Consider the following 18774-nt stretch of genomic DNA (forward strand, 5'->3'; position numbering starts at 1 on the left):
AGAATTCTGGAATGTGTACAAGTTTATCTTGGATTACGTAAAATGAAAAAGCAGAATATTCCATAGTTTAGCTAATAAGGCAGTTTCGGCTTCATTCAAAAATTATTTTCGCCAAACAATAAAACATATTGTAATTTCTTCCCTCAGACAATAAACAAATTAAAAACAAGTACTTAATTAAATATTTAGCTAAAGAAGGGAGGAAAGTTTGGTATGAATTTGAATACTTTAATAGACTTAAATACTTTGAGTTGATAGGCAAAATTGTCCTTCAGTTGAAATCGTTCGCCCTGACACCCAATATTTGCTCTGAGAATATTGTCGAGATTAATCTACATTTAGGCCCGTGTTTCATGGGATTAGGCAAAATCAGATTCAATTATTTGATCCCCTTTAATATTTTGTTTGGTTAGATTTTTTACTTCGGTTTACTATAATTTCTCTCTATTCCCATGCGAGGTTAAATATGGTGTAGTCGAGCTGGGTTGGTAACTTCAAAGAAATACATTTATCCCATCAAAATGCATAATGATAATTATAAGCCCTATTTTAGAATGAGTCCACCTAAAAAAAATGATTGAAAATCACGACAATCTTGAATGATAAATACAAATATGGGAATTTGACTTTAACTTTGGGTCCGTTTGTTTCGGGTGAAAATGTTTTCCAGGAAAATATTTTCCTAATTTCCGGTGTTTGGTTGCACAAAAGTTATTGAAAACATTTTCCTATGTAAAATATTTTCACTCATCTTATGGAAAACAACTTCCCTTCCAAACTTACTGAAATTGTTTTCCGAAATGCATGCATCTCGCCTGTAGTATGTTCCAAACTTACTGAAAACATCTTGTAGTATGTTCTTTTTTTTTTAGTGTAAACAGGAGAACTCGAACCTAAGACCTCTTCCTTACACTCCCTCCTCCGTACCACCCAACCCAACCCTCCCCCTAGTATATTCAAAATAAAAAAAAACCTCATCCTGCTCATCCTATACTAGTAATTAATTATGTATAATAGGGACATTCTTTTCTAGAGAAACTTTCAGCAGTGAGAGTGCAAGATATATATCACAATAAGCATTGCATGTGATTGATATTTGACACTAAATGGCCAGCAATTTGTTTATTGCTTAAGGAGATATTTTTTATTTATATATACATTTCTCCAAGATTTTTTAAAGTTAAACAATGAGATAAATTTTCTTATTTTGCATGGGAAGAAGTATATAGTTATAATGTGTAGAAAGTAAAGATAGAGATAAAAGTGAAAATATTTCAAAAGTTAAACAAACACCAGAAAAATGAAGTAAGAAAATATTTTCAATAAGCTAACCAAACACCTGAAAATGATGAAAGGGAAATGATTTTCATGGAAAATTACTTCCACGGAAAATATTTTCCCAAGGAAAACATTTTACTTCCAACCAAACAGACCCTTTATGTTTGTCATTTAAGTCATACATCACCTAATATAGCATTTTTCTTTTAGAATTTTGTCTCAATCCATCTCCACCGAATTATATTTTTCTTAACAGCTTCTAGTGTAGCACAACATGGGATTACTAATTTAGATGAGATCAAGGACCGACCTAAGGATCTATTGTACAAGCTTATTCATATATTAATGACTACTAATCCAAGAAAACTTAATTCCGCTTAATCCACACATGTGCCAAATGAGAAGTATTCTTAATTATTGATACTTTGCCAAATGGGTGCAAACTCCTATGATTGTGAAATTGCTTTACTCCCTGCTTAATTTACATGTCAACATCAACCAGCCAATAATTGTGTCCTTCATTATTGAGACACAGTAATAATCCTGCGATTGGAAAAGATCATAACGGATCCTTTTTCACTAATGCATCAAAATCCATGAGAACTGATACATGCAAACATACAAGAGAAATCTACATCAGAAACAATACTTTAACGACAATGCAAGAGCATGAATCTTTTTTGCTAAAGCAATTTTAATCTTAAAGTAAAAAACCAAAAAACTACCTAGTCAAATACCACTGATCTCAACAAATTCATCAGTGGAAACTCAGCCATTGAACTCAAGATATGTTTATTAGGTAACAATTGTTACATTGTTGTTTGTAACTTGCAATTAACTACACTAATCCGATTTTCTTTTTCTAATACAACCCCATCACGTTTAACATCACAAATGATTCTTACGCATTGATATACAAGGGGAAAATGAAGGAAATTGAATCAAACTATTTTAGTATTTAGTTTCCTAATCCTTTTAGTTTCTTGTTTTGGTATCCTATTTGTTTAGTTTCCATATTATTTTAGGAAATGTCAAATCAGTTTGCAAGTATGTTTCAATTTATAATTATGTTTGTTTTAGGAAGTTTTGCAATTTATAAACACTACCAATCCAGTAGTTTATTACTCGAAGAGTTGAGTTGAGTCGAGTCCTGAAAGTGAATTTGATAGAAAGTCTCATAGTTGAGATTTATGACTTGTCGTGAGCGAAAAACTGTGACTTGATATTGTTGTTTTTGAGTTTTGAGTTAATAAAATCATTAATTATTTGTTTGTGTATTTATTCTCCTCCTCTTCCCACATATTTTTATATGTGCTAAAATTGCTTTCATTGTTTGTGCGTGTATTTTTTATGCTAACAAGTGGAATCAGAGTTCTAGGTTTTAATCCTCGGGCTTGTTTGTGAAGTTAAAGTATGGATCTGTATTATTTACTACACTGTGACGCTTTTTATTTTTGGTGGTAAAAATAAATTTGAGATTTAAAGTTGGATGATGAAAAGTCTTTTTCTTCAAATTATTGAAATTTGGGATATTATCCCAAAGGGATTCATGAAACCTATACACGACACGAAATTATCATGTGATGCAGTTAAAAAATTAGAGAGCAATAAACAGTTGGATTATAAGGCATTTTACTATCTCAGCACCCAAGTCTAGTTGCATGTAGCGAATAAATTTGAACATGCAAAGACAACAAAGGAGGTTTGAAAATTTTTTATAAACTCTTATTGTGATCATGGTGGAAAAGAAATTTGTGACACGGAAAAGAAACAGAATTTTTTGATGAGTCAAGAAAAGAAGAAATTGCAAAAACTGTGGGTGCCCATTGATAAGTGTGTATTTTAGATATTTTTAGTGTGTTTTATTAGTTAATTTTGGTATGTTTTAACTACTTTTATAGCTAATTAACTAGAATTCTAGTGAAAATATGCATTTTATGGTTTAAAGTGTGAAAATTGCATTTCTATGGATTTTAATAGTGAAAACTTCATGCTTTTTTAGGTTTAATGATTCAATTATTAAATGGAGTGAGTTGAAAAGATAATTGGATGATTGATGATGGTTTGAAGTGATAAAAGGAGAATATGAACTGCAAGAGATGAAATACAATTAAAGGAAGTTTTCCAGCTTTGACATCTTGTGGTGTTTTGTCTATAGTTTGAGCTACAAGTATTGGATTGAGGCAATTCTTATATCATTTTGAAGCTAAAGATATAGATCTACATTTGGTATAAAGACATCGAAATCCATTTTAGTTGTTTTTATTGTCAAAAAGTCGAAATACAGAAGTGCATTTTCATGGTCGAAAGCTGAAACAGGAGATTGACCAGTTAATGGTATTTTGGTCATTTCTCAGCCATGGAGCTTTAAATTGTATGATTCTTGATGCATTGGAAAGATAACTCAAAGGGCTACAATTTTGATGTTTTATACAAGAGTTAGTTTAGCTTCTAACATTGAGAAAATATTAGTTGAAGTTGGACAAAAAACAAAGCAAGGATGAATTCTGTCCAGAAAGTGCAAACCTGCAGAAGCAATACGTGGGGTACAATACGCTACCTAAGGACACGTATTCGAGGTCGCGTATCTGCTGCAACTTACTTTGCAACTTATTCTTTGTTCACATGACTTTCCAGCTCAATTCTAGCAAGTAATTTTGGCTGTATCTGACCAAGAAGAATGTGGAAAGTTGGATAACTAACCTTTGGGAGTTTCAAGGGCCAAATATAACAACTAGAAACAACTCATTTGGCTCTTGAATCTTCTATAAATAGCAACATTTGGAGACCATTTTCACAACTTTGGAAGGCTAGAGAAACTCCACAAAAATGTAGACTTTCACTAGACTTTCCTTAGTTCATTAGTTAGAGTAGTATAGTATAGTTAGTGTAGTTTTTCCTTCTTGTATTTGTAGTTAGATTTGGATGAAGATTAGAGGAACAAAGATAGAGAGTTAGAGCTCATGTAACAAGGGTGATTTCTCTCCTATCACTTTCTCTTTTATATTTAAGTTCATGTTTAGCTATAATACAAGTTTGTATCTTGTTCTTTATGTTTAATTAAAATTTATGCCTAGAGTTATGGATAAACTTGCTATATCTTGTTATTAATATTTACTTGGTTATTTGATGATACTGTTTTGAGCAAGTTAATTGCCACTTTTGCTTTTTTAATCATGATTAACCGGCCTTTAGTTGTGATTATCTCAAGGTAGGGGTGGCAATCGGGTCCAAATCGGGTTGGCGAGTCAGGTTGAGACCTGGGTATAACAGAAAACCCGTTGACCTGAACCCGAAAATTTCGGGTTGGCGGGACGACCCGAAATGACCCAAAACTTAATTTTAATTTATTAATTTATCCCTGTAATTTCTAATAAAACCAATTTCGCACAAGACTAATTACATAATCAAGTAATAAAATTTTAAATAAATAATCCCAAACCAAATTTAAAATAAATTAAAACACCATAAAAGTGTTTTATTCCAAACCAAATATAAAATAAATTAAAATAGTATAAAAGTAAAAAAAAAATATACATTATTTGTCTAAATATAATAATTTCAACTTCACACAAGGTAAGTAAATTCATTTAGGATTAAGTGATTAATGCCTTTGGAAAAAAAGAATAACTTAGTTTAGTTAGACAAAATATTTTTATGTTTATTAAATTATTTTTAATTCGTAAACGGATTATCGGGTCACCCACGAGTTGACCCGAATTCGACCCGTTTTCTTTTCGGATTCATCGGGTTCGACCTGATTCTGACCCGAACCTGCGAAACCTCAATCCAAACCATTAATTTCGTCTTAGATTCGTGTCGTGTTTTCGAGTCATGTCGAAAATTGTCATCCCTATCTAAAGGTGTTAAGTTTGCAATGAGAATTGGAAGTGATAAACCTAGAAAGTACATTCACGAGAGTAGAGGTGCACTTTTGTGACTTTAGTGATTTGTTTCATATAATTTCATAGAAGAAATGAACTTGTAGTTAATTTCATAACTACGAGAGTAGGTATGGTTTAATTACAAGTATAGTTAATTCACTACAAGACTAGTTTTCGCATACATTAGGGAATTACACCATAACTAGTCAATATAATAGCATTCACTTAACCGGTAACTTCACTTGCAAGAATAGTAAGGAATTTCAAACCTCTAGGAGTTTTCTACTGTATTTTTGTTGTTTTTATAGTGTAGATTTAATTTCTTGTACTTGTGATAGTCTAAATAATAAAGGAATTTGAAAATCACCGGTAATTGAAAATTTTCCCTGTGGGATCGACACCTAATACCCTTATACTCAATAAACGACTCGTATACTTGTGAAAACTCGCGTGTGGGGTATTTAAGATTTTATAAATGTAAAACTTGACTGTGGATGAGTTAATTGTTATATGTATACTCCGCGCTCATCACCCATGAAGATAAAAAATTTGTGACTCAAAAAGAAATCTTACAAGTGGTCGAGAAAGAAAGTGAAATTATTAGTGAAATTAAAGATGTAATTGAAGATCGTGGCAATGTAAAATATTTTTATTTTGTCGTGGCTGGTGAATTTATTGAAGAGAAAAATCAAATAGTTGACTTAGTTGATATCAATTATGGAGTGGAAAAAAAAAACAATTATGGAGTGGACAATTTAGTTGAAAATTGTGGCAGTGCTAAAATTGATATGATTGTCAATGTGAATCAATCAACACAAAAGTCTGGTAATGTTGAAAATATTAGTGGTGGCAACTATGATTTTGTGATTTCAGGAGATTTTTTTTTTTTGGTGATGTGGATGAATTAAATTATGGAGTATCTAATGAAGCATGGGTGAATATGTTTCAGTTTTTTGACAAATGTGATTAAACGAAGAAATTATTTGAGAAGTACAAGTTTCGTCTGCTACTGCACATAAAGATGAAATTGGAGATCCATTACAAGTTAGAGTTCCACGTCATCTATACAACAACTAAGTTTTCCATGAAGATTCAAACTCAAAATGGTATTGGAGGTGATGACATCAAGAGTGTGGTTTAAGGAGGCAATGAAGTAAATTAAACCAAACTAGTTTAGTATTTAGTTTCCTAATCCTTTTAGTTTCTTGCTTTTGTGTCCTATTTGTTTAGTTTCCATATTAGTTTAGAAAATCTCAAGTTAGTTTTCAAGTATGTTTCAGTTTACAATTTTATTTATTTTCTAAAGTTTTGCAGTCTATAAATACTATCAGTTTAGTAGGAAATTATTTGAAAAGCTGAGTTAAGTCTTGAAAGTGGGTTTGAGAGAAAACATCATAGTTAAGATTTATGAGTTATCATGAGCGAAATGCTATGACTTGATATTGTTATTATTGAGTTTTGAATTAATAAAATTATTGATTATTTGTTTGTGTGTTTATTCTCCTCCTCTTCTCACATATTTTTATATGTGCTAAAATTACTTTCGTTGTATGAGTGCATATTTTTTGTCCTAAGAAAAAAGAAATATGTTTAATGTTCCATTCAAAAATCGGTTGCTGCCCTGTCCCTATTCTTTCAGAGCACCTTACTATTCCCAAGCAAACTGTGTAGGTTTATAATGTTACTTTAGTTGTGTTGGTAATTTTGGCTGTGATGATAGGTAATTTATAAATATTACTTTTTCAAATTTATTGCTGATACTAAATAGCAATAAAAAAAATTAGTATTCATTTTTCTCCTATAAGTGATATATCATTCTGAAAACATGTATTGTTAGCACAACAAATCACACAGCGAGCGGAAGGAATTTTGACATATATAAAAATATGTAGGAAGAGGAGAAGAATAAACACACAAAGAAATACTTAACTATTTATTAACTCAAAACTTAACAGTAACAAATATCAAATCGTAATCTTTCACCCACGATAACGCACATTCTCAACTATGAAACTTTCTCTCAAACCTATTTTTAGGACTTAACTCAACTCTTCAAGTAATAACTTACTAGACTAATAGTATTTATAGATTCCAAAGCTTCTTAAAACAATTACCATCATAAACTGAAACTTATTTAGACATTGACTTGAGATTTTCTACACTAATATGAAAACTAAATAAATAGGATACCAAAACAAGAATCTAAAAGAATTAGAAAACTAAATACCAAGATAGTTTGGTTTAATTTCCTTCATTACCTCATTTAAACCAAATTCTTCATATGGTCACCTCCAATGCCATTAAGAGTTTAAATCTCCATAAACAAATTCAGTCGCTGTATAGATGATGTGGAGCTTCAACTTGCAATGGATCTTTAATTTCATCTTCACCTGTGGTAGTGGACGAAACTTGTACTTTTCAAACAATTTTTTCGCTTGATCACTCTTGTGAAGAAAAAATTCAAACATTTTTACCCATTCTTCATCCAATTTTCCATAATTTAATTCATCTGCATCACCAAGAAAATTTGGATATTATAATATCATCACACGCATCTTTAGATGTCTGAGTTGCTCGCATAATTGAGGTGCTTTCTGTCTAATTTTCACTTCACATAATATTATAAGAAAGTTATGTGGATATTTTGAAATATTACGGGAGTCATGCAGTAACATGAAATTATTAGTAATGACCCTGTTCATTAAGATTCTATAGGGTAGAAGAAAGAAAATAACACTATGGAAAACTATGTAGAATCAATTATCCAAAGAATCACAACAATCACTAAATCTATTAGGACTATCGATCCCCAAACCAATTTGTTCTTCTATATTTACCAACTCATTTACAAAAGTAGTGCTTGGTATTTCAGGCAATTAACCATGGAATGAGTGCTTCATTTCTGGATGAAGTGCTTGAAGTCACTGGAAAATTTTTCAAACTTCCATTGGATGAGAAAAGGACATATTCCAGGGATGAAAACGGGATTGACGGCTATGGGAATGATGTAATCTATTCAGATCGTCAAACCCATTCTAGTTAATGATCGGCTGTATCTTCATGTGCTCCCGGAGAGCATCAGAAAATGCGAAAAATGGCCTCGCCTTCCTCAAAATTTTTAGGTAAACCTGCCACAACTACCCCCACCCCCCCCCCCCCCCCCCCCCCCCCCCCCCCCACAAACAAAAAAAATGCACTCCGCCAACTTTGACATAAGGTTTTTACTAATCCGTGCAGAATAGTCAAACAAAATAGAGAGAGTTAGTCCACTATAAATTTCAAAAATTATCATTCACCAAAATCCTTGTTGGTCAAATTCTTGATGTTACAAGAACTTTTGTGACTCGATTTGTAGGAGGGTTTTGCTTGAGTACACAGAAAAACTGAAACTGAGGATGTTGAATGAAATCATTGTTAAAGCTATGGCAGTCACTAAACTTGGATGAGAATTGTTTTCTGCATCAATTTGGAGGAAATCCGAGATTGCTCTCGACTTTTAATTTCTATCCTCCATGTCCATGGCCGGATGTTTTAGATGCCAACAAGCCCCGTTAAGATCCATCTGGGATTACTTTTATCTTGCAAGATGCTGAGGTGGAAGGCCTTCAAGTCTTTAAAAAAAATCAGTGGCATAGAACTCCACTTACTCCGGATGCCATTGTCGTCAATGTTGGTGATCAAGTTGAGATGACTAAATCTTTTTTTTTTTTTAAACCATATAGTGTTTGTTTGTGTCTTTTTAATTAGACAAAGGCTAACAGAAAAAACCCCCAAAAAAAGAAAAAAATAAAATAAAACTTGAATAGTGCCGTTACCTGCACATAACTTGACAAACTAAAGAAGCACACAAGTTTCATATGAAGTCGCAATCATCATGTTTTAAGGGGTAAATTGCATCAGGCCCTGAAAAATCAATTTTACTTCAAGCTTGTCCTAAACAATTAATTTAACTAGTAGAAATATTAGTTAGAGTACCCTGAAATCTTTGGTTCCACTTTTAAATTCTCTCATTTTTTCCTCGTATATAAGGCTTGAGGTCTGTGATAGAATCCCCCTGTCCCCCCACCCAAAAAAAAAAGAAGGCATATTCCGCCGCAGCAACTAAATCGTAAATGACCTCACTTGTTATTCATGTAATTTCAAAGATCTCTTCTATCTTAGCAAGAAGAAGCAAATTGTGAAGTTGATCATGTCCCCTCATAGAAAGCATGATGAGGGATATGTTTAATTACTTGATAGGTATTGAGATTATTGTACTTATAAAAAATGTCATTGGTGGTTAGAATAATTTGCCATTTTTTCCAATTAAAATCAACAGTTTTATATAGTTTCTAGGTGACTCTTATTTTTAACTTCGATTTTATTTGATTTGCAGATAATGAGTAACGGCATATTCAAAAGTCCAATACATAGAGTTCCCACAAACAACAAAAGGGAGAGAACATCGCTAGCTTTTTACTTTTGTCCTGAACCTTCGTTCGGTGAAATCAAACCCGCTGAGGGACTCATTGGTGAAAAAAATCCGAGATTGTACAAGAATGTCATAGACTATCTTCGACACTTTAGAGAGAACATTCAACATGGGATCACAAGGCCTTTAGATGCTTTGAAAATTTGACACTGTTGAGATGAAGATTATGTGACAGGAAAATGAGGCTTGCATGTGGATTATTTCATGCAGGATTGTGTTGTTTTCTGGCATTGAATTCCTTTGGTTTAGGTAAAGGAAAATTATCATGCAATAATTAAACTCTTTTATACCATTTTATATAATGCCATTATGTCTTTAATTAGCTAATATTATCTCTCCTTATTTTTTTCTTTCAAAATTATACATTAATAACTTGATTTTGTTTTGATTAAAGAACATAAAAGAAAAGATAACGTTAATTGCATCCTTTAATAATTGTAACTTACCAAATTGCCTAAAGGTTGATATTTGTCAAAAGTATAAAACTAAGTTGAGTTGTAAATAATAGATGAGAAATGATATGATTAATTGTTGAGAAATAAATACTCCAGATTTTCAAATTAGCTTTAATTCTTATGAGTATGGGTAAATACAATTTTCCTTTTCGAAATGAATGTGGATTCTGAAAATAGGAAGTAGTCCAACTTATGGACAGTCAAACACACAGGCAGAAAAATGCTCAGATATACACAGACATACATATGCATAGAAATCTATTTTCTTTTTATCTTCTAAAGCTCATCTCACATAAATGGAGTCAAACTCTTTGGTGTTGTTCAATTCCCATTGAGTTATAAAAAAATAGTTGTTATGCAGATTTTCAAACGGAGTTTGTTAACGTCAATCTTCACTATTTCAAAATAATGATTCTTGCAAATGCAATTTGTATTCATGTCACAAGTTTTTTTTTTTTTTTTTTTTTGAGGATTGCTTATACAAGAATTCGAAAGCCTTGGCTTTTTCTTTTTATTTATTTTTTCTAACAGGAGAGGGATGAGTTGTTCTTAATTGTAGATATACCAAGGGGAAGGACGATTAAGCAAAACCATGTCTATAATCGTGCTGGAGTTCATAGGATAAAGCTTCCAACCGTAGGGGTGAGGACCTCTGGGATGGTTTTGGTGGAAATGGTTGACAAGAATGGGCTCTATTTTTCTGATGACTTCGCCCTGATATTCCATATGCACAATTACAAGTTTCTGAGCTACTTTTGATATCGGATAATAGTAGAAAATTTTGCTAATACAGCCGGACAGACTTCTGAAATGTGATATTTATCCCAAGTTCGCAACAGATGTAATATCATGGAGCCGAGACCAAATCAGTCTGTTAGGGAGGTCACCTGAACCATGCCTGAGATACATCTCACTGTAGAAAAGCAGGATAAGGGTTTTGAAGCATATCTCCAAATGTAATTCCCCTTTTGATACTCAAGTTAGGAACAGGAATTACTGGGAAATTGAATACTCATTCAAAATAGACACACACACATCCACGTATGTTGAAGATACTCACTCTCTACATAGATAACCTTATCTTCTCAATTGGTTCCTAAATCATTTCTTTAAACTTTGTAAAGTCTTTTGACTAGTGTTCAGTCAATTTTCGTTAATACATCTAAACTAAATCCTAGTTATTATGTGAATACTGATAATCACATCCACCGGAAAAATCCATGATTTATATAACCCTCAAATACCTAACACTTAGATACTAGTTAGAAGTAGAAAGCCACCAAAAATAAAAGGTCGTGCTCGTTATTAAAATTCCAAAATTATTATTTACTCCATGAATTTCATGCATTTTCACAAAGTAGATTTTTCATAGAGGTTCTGGATTCTAATTCTCCTGTCCCCTTTCAATTTATGGATTTTAATCCGCCTGTCCCCTTTCAGTTTATTAAATTCCACCTCTCTCTCCTACTAAAAAATTTTCAACAAAAATTCTCCTTTAAACCGAACGCCCTCATGTGGCTTTTTTTTTGTTACACTCCACAATGCTGACAGAAGTTACAAACACATTGATTCTGAAGCCCCGTGAAATACCTCAAAAATCGTCAGTTGCTAATTAGCTCTAGTTAATGGCCTTGAGTTTGGTATTAATATAATTTATGTGTGGCGGAGCAACATAGAAGTGAGGGTGGACAATTACCGCCTCCCCCCACCTCCCTTTTGTTAAATTCGATAAAATTATGTAATAGCCTTAAAAATTTTTTAAAAAAATTTTTAAGTTTGTATTATATTTGCACCCCCTACATTTTATAAAGTTCTCTTCTTCAGTTGCATGGTCCCCCTTAAATCTAAGAAAATTCCTTTCTATACATAGATTATCCTCTTAATATCTATATATTCCCTCCTCATTCTACATTGACTGCTTAAAAAATAAGATCTTTTATTAATTACCTCCTCGAACAAAAATTTTGGACCTATTCTAAATTAAACATTAATGATACTAATGGGGAAATGGATTTGGCCTTTCAAATCAAAGTACATATTATATTTTTATATAAATCTAAGAACATGATTTGTGTTGAAATTGACCGTTGTAATTCCAGGTCGTGACTCCACCACTGTGTAAAATCATAGTAGAAAAATTGATAATTTGTGAAGTAGATAGAACGTTTTGGGGAAATTCTTCCTTTTTGTAATTTAAGAGAAACTCCGAACTGTACAAGGAGAAAACAAAAAACGAAGGATTTAAGAGTTAAACCAATCCTGTAGTATCCTCTCTAATGTTTCTATTTACAATTCGACTGCTGCGTTTTTTGGTCTGAAAATCAGAAGTAAGAGACGAGGTCTTTGAGGCCCAATATTTTTGGATTATACAACTCACCATGGATCAGCTTTGAGGCCCAATACTTTTGGATTTTTGACCAGGTATGATCTCAAATTTTTCAAACCGTCCCCGGAGTTTCGCAATTACAAACAGAATTCAGAAGGCCTCAAATTTTCAAAATTCCAACTTGCATCCCTTGGCAGTTCAAAATTGCTACGGTAACCGTTACAAAATTCTTACATAGACCTCTTAAAAAGGAAAAATTAAAAATAGGGAAACCAATAATTTGAGTTATCTAGACAAGTTTATGGGCCGATAAATAAAGAATTTTTATCTTTGAAACCCATTTTGTATCCACCGATCTAAAAGAATAGAATAGGTCGATGTCTCTAGTAGATCAAGAGGCGTAGAAAATTGAAGAAGCAAACATTGACAATACTAAAAGAATCTTTTTTACATAGGAAAACTATTGAGGAGGCGTAGAAAATTGGAGAAGTGAACATTGACAACCAAATTAATTATATTGGATTCTGTATGAGGTTAAACATTTTATTATTTTCTTCAAGTTATTGTGCGTCGATTGCTAGAATGATCGTTTGCGATTAAATTGCATCATATAATTGTAACAAAACATTTTCACCATGGCCAGCAATTGAACCCCAAATATTTTTAGGCGCATTCCTTCGAGCGAGAAAATTTATGGAACAAAATTTTGTGCAAGTTTGGGATAGATGATAGAGGTCCCAAATTACCAATTTTTATGAAGTCTGATGAGTCAAATTTTTTGGAATGGAAGCTTGAAATGCCCAGATATTCAGAAGCATCGATTAATTTGTAGTATTTCGGTGAGTTGTCTGTTGATTTTCTAGCCTTAATACGTTAATTTCTTGGTAATTAAGTTATCCTCGTACCATTATTTCATCAACTTGTAGAGATCAGTCTCTACTATTGTAGTACTCGTGGGTTTGTTGACCCGAACACGTGAGTCCAAAGCATTATTCAGTAGTTAAACAAATATCTACAGAAATGATCAAATCAGATTGTCCAAATCGTGGAACCCGCCTTCAATAATTTCATGCAGGACTGAATTTCAGTTGCAAAGTAGATGTTCTCTTTCATGTATCTAGAACCATTACAATACTTATGCAGTCTGTCTCCTTCCAAAATTTGTCTTCTGATTTCTAGCATTTGTACAAGAGCATGTTCAAGTTTTTCTTCAAGAGGAGTTGTGTTTGCATGCAGATGACTGTTTTCTTCCTTGTTTTACAAGATTTAAGGATCCTACCTTGTTTTTGAATTGGATTCAGAATTATATACCCGACCAATGCCAAAGAAATTGAAAAAGAACACCGGTAGAAATCTTTTAGCACTATTATCTTGATTCTTGATTTCTATGAGATAAGTCAATCTAGACGATTTTTGGAAAGAAACTTTGTGGTTGAAAAGGCTCAGCCTTTTCCCATTCCATAAATTTTAGAATTGGGATGGTAGAATTTTCTAAAGCAATTCTTAAGTGCAAAGATAAACTTTTAACAGAGAATTAAACAATCTAAGCATATAGAGATTGCATAATTCTTATCTTATGAAGGTACCTGACTTCTGTACCACATTCAAGTCCAAGTTCGAAATTTAGGGTGAGAATACTTAAAACGTAACTATTCAGTTTTATTGCATCTAAGTTTTGAGAGAATGCTTAAAAACTAATTTAATTAGCTTTCCATAAAACATATTTTAAAAGTTGATAAATGTCATTCAGTTCTTCACCAGTTTATTAAGATCTTGTTGGTGGGACTGGGCTGGATAAAATCGGCTCAGAAATTTGATATTTCCTTCTTCATTTTTCCTTACCAGCTGCACCAGCAATGGAGCTTCAGGATTATGTAGTAGGATTGCACCAGCATACATGTAAAGTAGCATAAATAGGAAGTACAAAAACAAAAAAGGAGAAAAACTTAGTCTTTTGAGTATACAATAATAATATGTTTGGCAAATCCCATGGTCTGGTCTAATAATCAAACATTCTGATTAGTTGATAATATTAGTATTAGCAGGGAATTTTGTGACAGATTATTATGAAAAGTTTCATTAACAGTTAATTCGTGTCGAGTAGATTTTCTTGTTACGAGACTTCTTAATTCATGAGTTGTAAAGAGGAATTTATATCACCATAAATAGAGACTAAAGCAAGTGTTGGATTCAAAAATCGTGTTAAAGGGCATAAATTGACTTATTATACTCCTGAATAGGAACCGAAAGATACAGATATCTTTATCTTGACAGCATTTCGAGTAACTCCCCAACTGGGAGTTCCATCTGAAGAAGCAGAGGCTACAAAAACTGCCGAACCTTCTACTGGTACATGGACAATTGTGTGGACAAGCATAAATTGTTAGTAAAGAGCTCAAATCATTTGCAGCCATATTTCCAGTCAAAAGAATTGTATACAATTTTCCATCTTGCTTTGACTTTTATTCACACGTCTGATAGAAAAAAAAATCGTAAAAGTAATAGTATGCTAGCTTAAAGTCCTAGAACTTTTCTTGAGAAATCTTTTTGAATGGGTTATATCACCCTTGAATTTTGGGTTACATAGCACATGTACAAATTATTCAACTTTTGAATTTGATTTTGTAGTTTTAGCTGTAATTGGCAAACAAATCAAGAATTATTTCTCTACAGAGTTATGTATTTTTTTTTAGAAACTTTTATATTCTTTTTAGTTTTAATTTATGGATCATGTTGATGATTTCACCAACATTTTCTCTCCTCTTTAATTGTGGTTTTACAACCATTATGTGACTTTGATCTAAAATTTTAACAACTTCTACAAGATATCAAAAGCCATCATATTCCAAAATAACAGTTCCTACTTTCAAGAGTAAAATCAAAAGTCATTTATTTAGTCACTATTATCGACAAGATCCGTTGCTTAATTAGCAGCCTAAAAGCTCTGAACGAACTTCATCAACCTCTGCACTGTATATATGTGTGGTGAGTCTACGAAATAAAATGTCCCTGGCCCAACTGAATAAAATCACTACTTGATTGATGAGAATCGTTGCTTTTATGAGGTTAATGATTATCCCTTTTTTTTTTCTCAAGCAAAAAATGTGATGCAAAAAACAAATAATTAAAGTAGAGCTATGAAGCATAAAGTTTGATGTCAATGAACAAAAGAGAGCATGCTTGTCCCCTGTGGAGCTATCAATTATCCTTTCCCTTACCTGCCTTTTAAGCAACTTTTTCCTGTCCACAGCTATAAAACTTTCCGACTATTCCATTGTATGTGGTGGATTTTCTTTTCGACTTAAAATCAAGTGAATACCTATCATAAACATTTATAAAAGGTACTCGAAATCCAGAAAATGCAACCACCAGCGCAAAAAGAAAAAAAAAAAAAAAAAAGAGCTAACCCCACCCTCACCCACCAAAAGAAAAAAAAGGGCAAATTATACTTTACCCTCCTGTGGTATAGCTAATTTTCACATAACCCTCATATAGTTTTAAAAGTTATATACAACCTCCTCATAATTTGTATTAAAGTGCCAAAATAACAGAAATGATCATTCGTAACAGAACCTATAAAAATATCGAAATTACCCTTGTTTAAAAACTAAAATAGCTGAAATGACTAAAATATATAAATATAATATGCATGGCACTCTAACCCTGTATGATTTTATATTTTACTATATAACTCTTTTATGAGTTAGTGCTTTACCATATAACCTCCTTATGATTTTTAATATATATCCATAACTCCCCCATGGTTAATAAATAATTTTCAACTTTACATAGGGGCATTTTTGACAATTAGCTGGCTCCGTTATGGATTGCAAATTCCGTCACTTAAACACTTTAATTCAAATCATGAGGGAATTATATATAGGTTTTGAAATCATAGGGGGTTATGTAAAAAATACTAAATTATAGAGGAGTAAAGTGTAATTTATCCAAAAAAATCTTAGGGAAGGTACCGTATAGACAGAACATGTCCCAAAAAAAAAAAAAGAAAGGCACAAGGGTCCGGATTGTCTGTGGTGGTTTGCACCAGCAATCGAAGACAATTTTTACAGCATTTAACAGTCGAGATCAGCCTGAAAGAAAACATTGGTCTAGCTAATTAATTGATTCAAAGCCAGATGTTCAGATGGCATATACTATTTTTGGTACAACGAATTTCGATCATAATTTTAGAAGAGAAAAGAGAAGTAGAGAGATTAAAGAGAAACCTGATCATAATTTTGGAAACTAATGTACAATTAAGAAGACAAACCTGGTTTTTGTCTGTTCCGATTTCAACTCACCGGAGAAAAAGTCCACTAATAGTTTAAGAGTGCTGCTTCTTTGTCCCATTCACCTAAGTGAATTTGAGGATTAAGCTTTGTCTGCTTTTGCCATCTGAATAAAGGGTAAATAGTCAAAGAAAACGTTAAAGCAAACATGCAAAAAAACATTAAGCTTTAGAAATTTTGACAGCTTGAACAACTATGGTCAATTTTTTTAGATTGAACCATTATTAATATCAAGCACAATTGATTTTATATACATGTTAGAATATATTAGTGCTGGCCTAAATACGCTTACAATGTACAAATCATAGAAAATTGAAGTACTAGGTTGGCATGTCTATGGGGAGTAGACAAAATGCTTTCCAGCGTACCAAACTTGTCCACTAAGATGATGAATGCATTCTGGACATTCCATACTTTCATTTCTGATTCCGCCCATCATGTATTCTATTATACGATGCAGTCAAATTGCAGCAGTAAAAGTGTCTAGATATTACTAGTCAAACCGATCAAATTTAAGTGAGAATTCGGCAGACAGGTAAAGTAAGCAACACGAAAATTACCACTTATAGTCATTCTAAAATTTAAAAAATAACCAAGGATGTTATAAATTTGTGTGAAGGGATAGAATAGTTCTAAGAGTATGGAGAGAGCATCAAGCGATGGTGTAACTCTGTGGACCAAGGGTAAAACGGTTACCAAGTGAACGGTTTCTGAACGCTTTTGCTCAATTCAACGGAATGTAAATTTATTTGTTCAGAATGTAAATCACTTCCAACATGATGTAAATATAGAATAAAATTCTATAAACCCTATATATAGCATTAAACAAGATGTACATAGTGTGATCTAAACCTTACTTTTTTTTTGGACAAATTCCACTTTACCCCCTTGTGGTTTAGCATTTTTTTACATAACCCTCCTATAGTTTCAAAAATTATTTATAACCCCCTCATGGTTTGAATTAAAGTGTCAAAATGACGGGAATGATCATTCATAACGGAATTACCTAAAATGTCAAAAATACCCTTATATAAAGTTGAAAATTATTTATTAACCAAGGGGGTTATGTGTATATTTTGCAAACCAAAAGGGGGTTATATGGTAAAGTATTAAATCATAAGAGAGTTACTCCCTCCCTTTTTTTATAACTGACGTTTAAGGTTTTGCACACCAATTAAGAAAAGTTTTTCATTGTTTAAATCTATACACTACTTTCCTTTTGTACCCTCATTAATTGTCCAATTCACCCATGTTTTCTCTCACTAGAGTATTAAATGGTGCTGTTTTACTAGGCCAAAAGCAATGCAAACTAACTCCCACCAATTATGAAAAGAGAGATAAAAGGGTAAAATTGTGAAAAAATAATTAATGCTGCATGGGGATAATAAAACGACAGATAAAAGTACTTAAGAGCAAATTTCTTAAACGTCAGTTATAAAAAAAGGGAGGGAGTATATGGTAAAATATAAAAATCATACGGGATTAGTGTGTCATGTATTTATAAGGGTAATTTCGACATTTTTAGAAATTCCGTTACAAATGACTATTTCCGTCACTTTGACACTTTAATCCAAATCATGAGGGGGTTATGTATAGCTTTTGAAACCATAGGGGTTATGTAAAGGCTAAACCACAGGGGAGTAAAATATAATTTGCCCTTTTTTTTTTTTGGCCAATCTTAGACCTTAACCTTTCAGGAATGATTGTTATAGCAATTGTCCCTACCCCGCACTCCCAACTTTGTACACAGGCAAGTGAATGGGATGCATTGTGACACTTTGGACACCGAACTTTTAATTGCATATAAAGTTAGAGAACTCAAAGTTTGTTGCCTATATTTTTCAAAAACAAAAAAAAAGTTTGCTGCCTATTTAGTACTTTAGTGTTTAACATCCATTCCAAGATTGAAATTGCACATATTAAAATAGACTTGTAGTAATTGATACATGCACATTGATTGCAGGTGTAGACTAAAAATATTCATTTGAAGTACAAAATTATGAAATACATACAAAAGTTGAAGGATAAGAACAAAGAAAAAAAAAGTTGTAATCAGTAGTGCTGAATTTAA

At 32.4% G+C, this 18774-nt stretch overlaps 1 pseudogene; it reads left to right on the plus strand.

The window, feature by feature from the left end:
- The first annotated feature begins 6183 nt into the window (after positions 1-6183).
- Positions 6184-10847, plus strand: LOC140038349 (jasmonate-induced oxygenase 4-like; annotated as a pseudogene).
- The last annotated feature ends 7927 nt before the right edge of the window (positions 10848-18774 follow it).

This window comes from Coffea arabica, chromosome 3e, assembly GCF_036785885.1.
Source record: "Coffea arabica cultivar ET-39 chromosome 3e, Coffea Arabica ET-39 HiFi, whole genome shotgun sequence".
NCBI classification, from domain to species: Eukaryota; Viridiplantae; Streptophyta; class Magnoliopsida; order Gentianales; family Rubiaceae; genus Coffea; species Coffea arabica.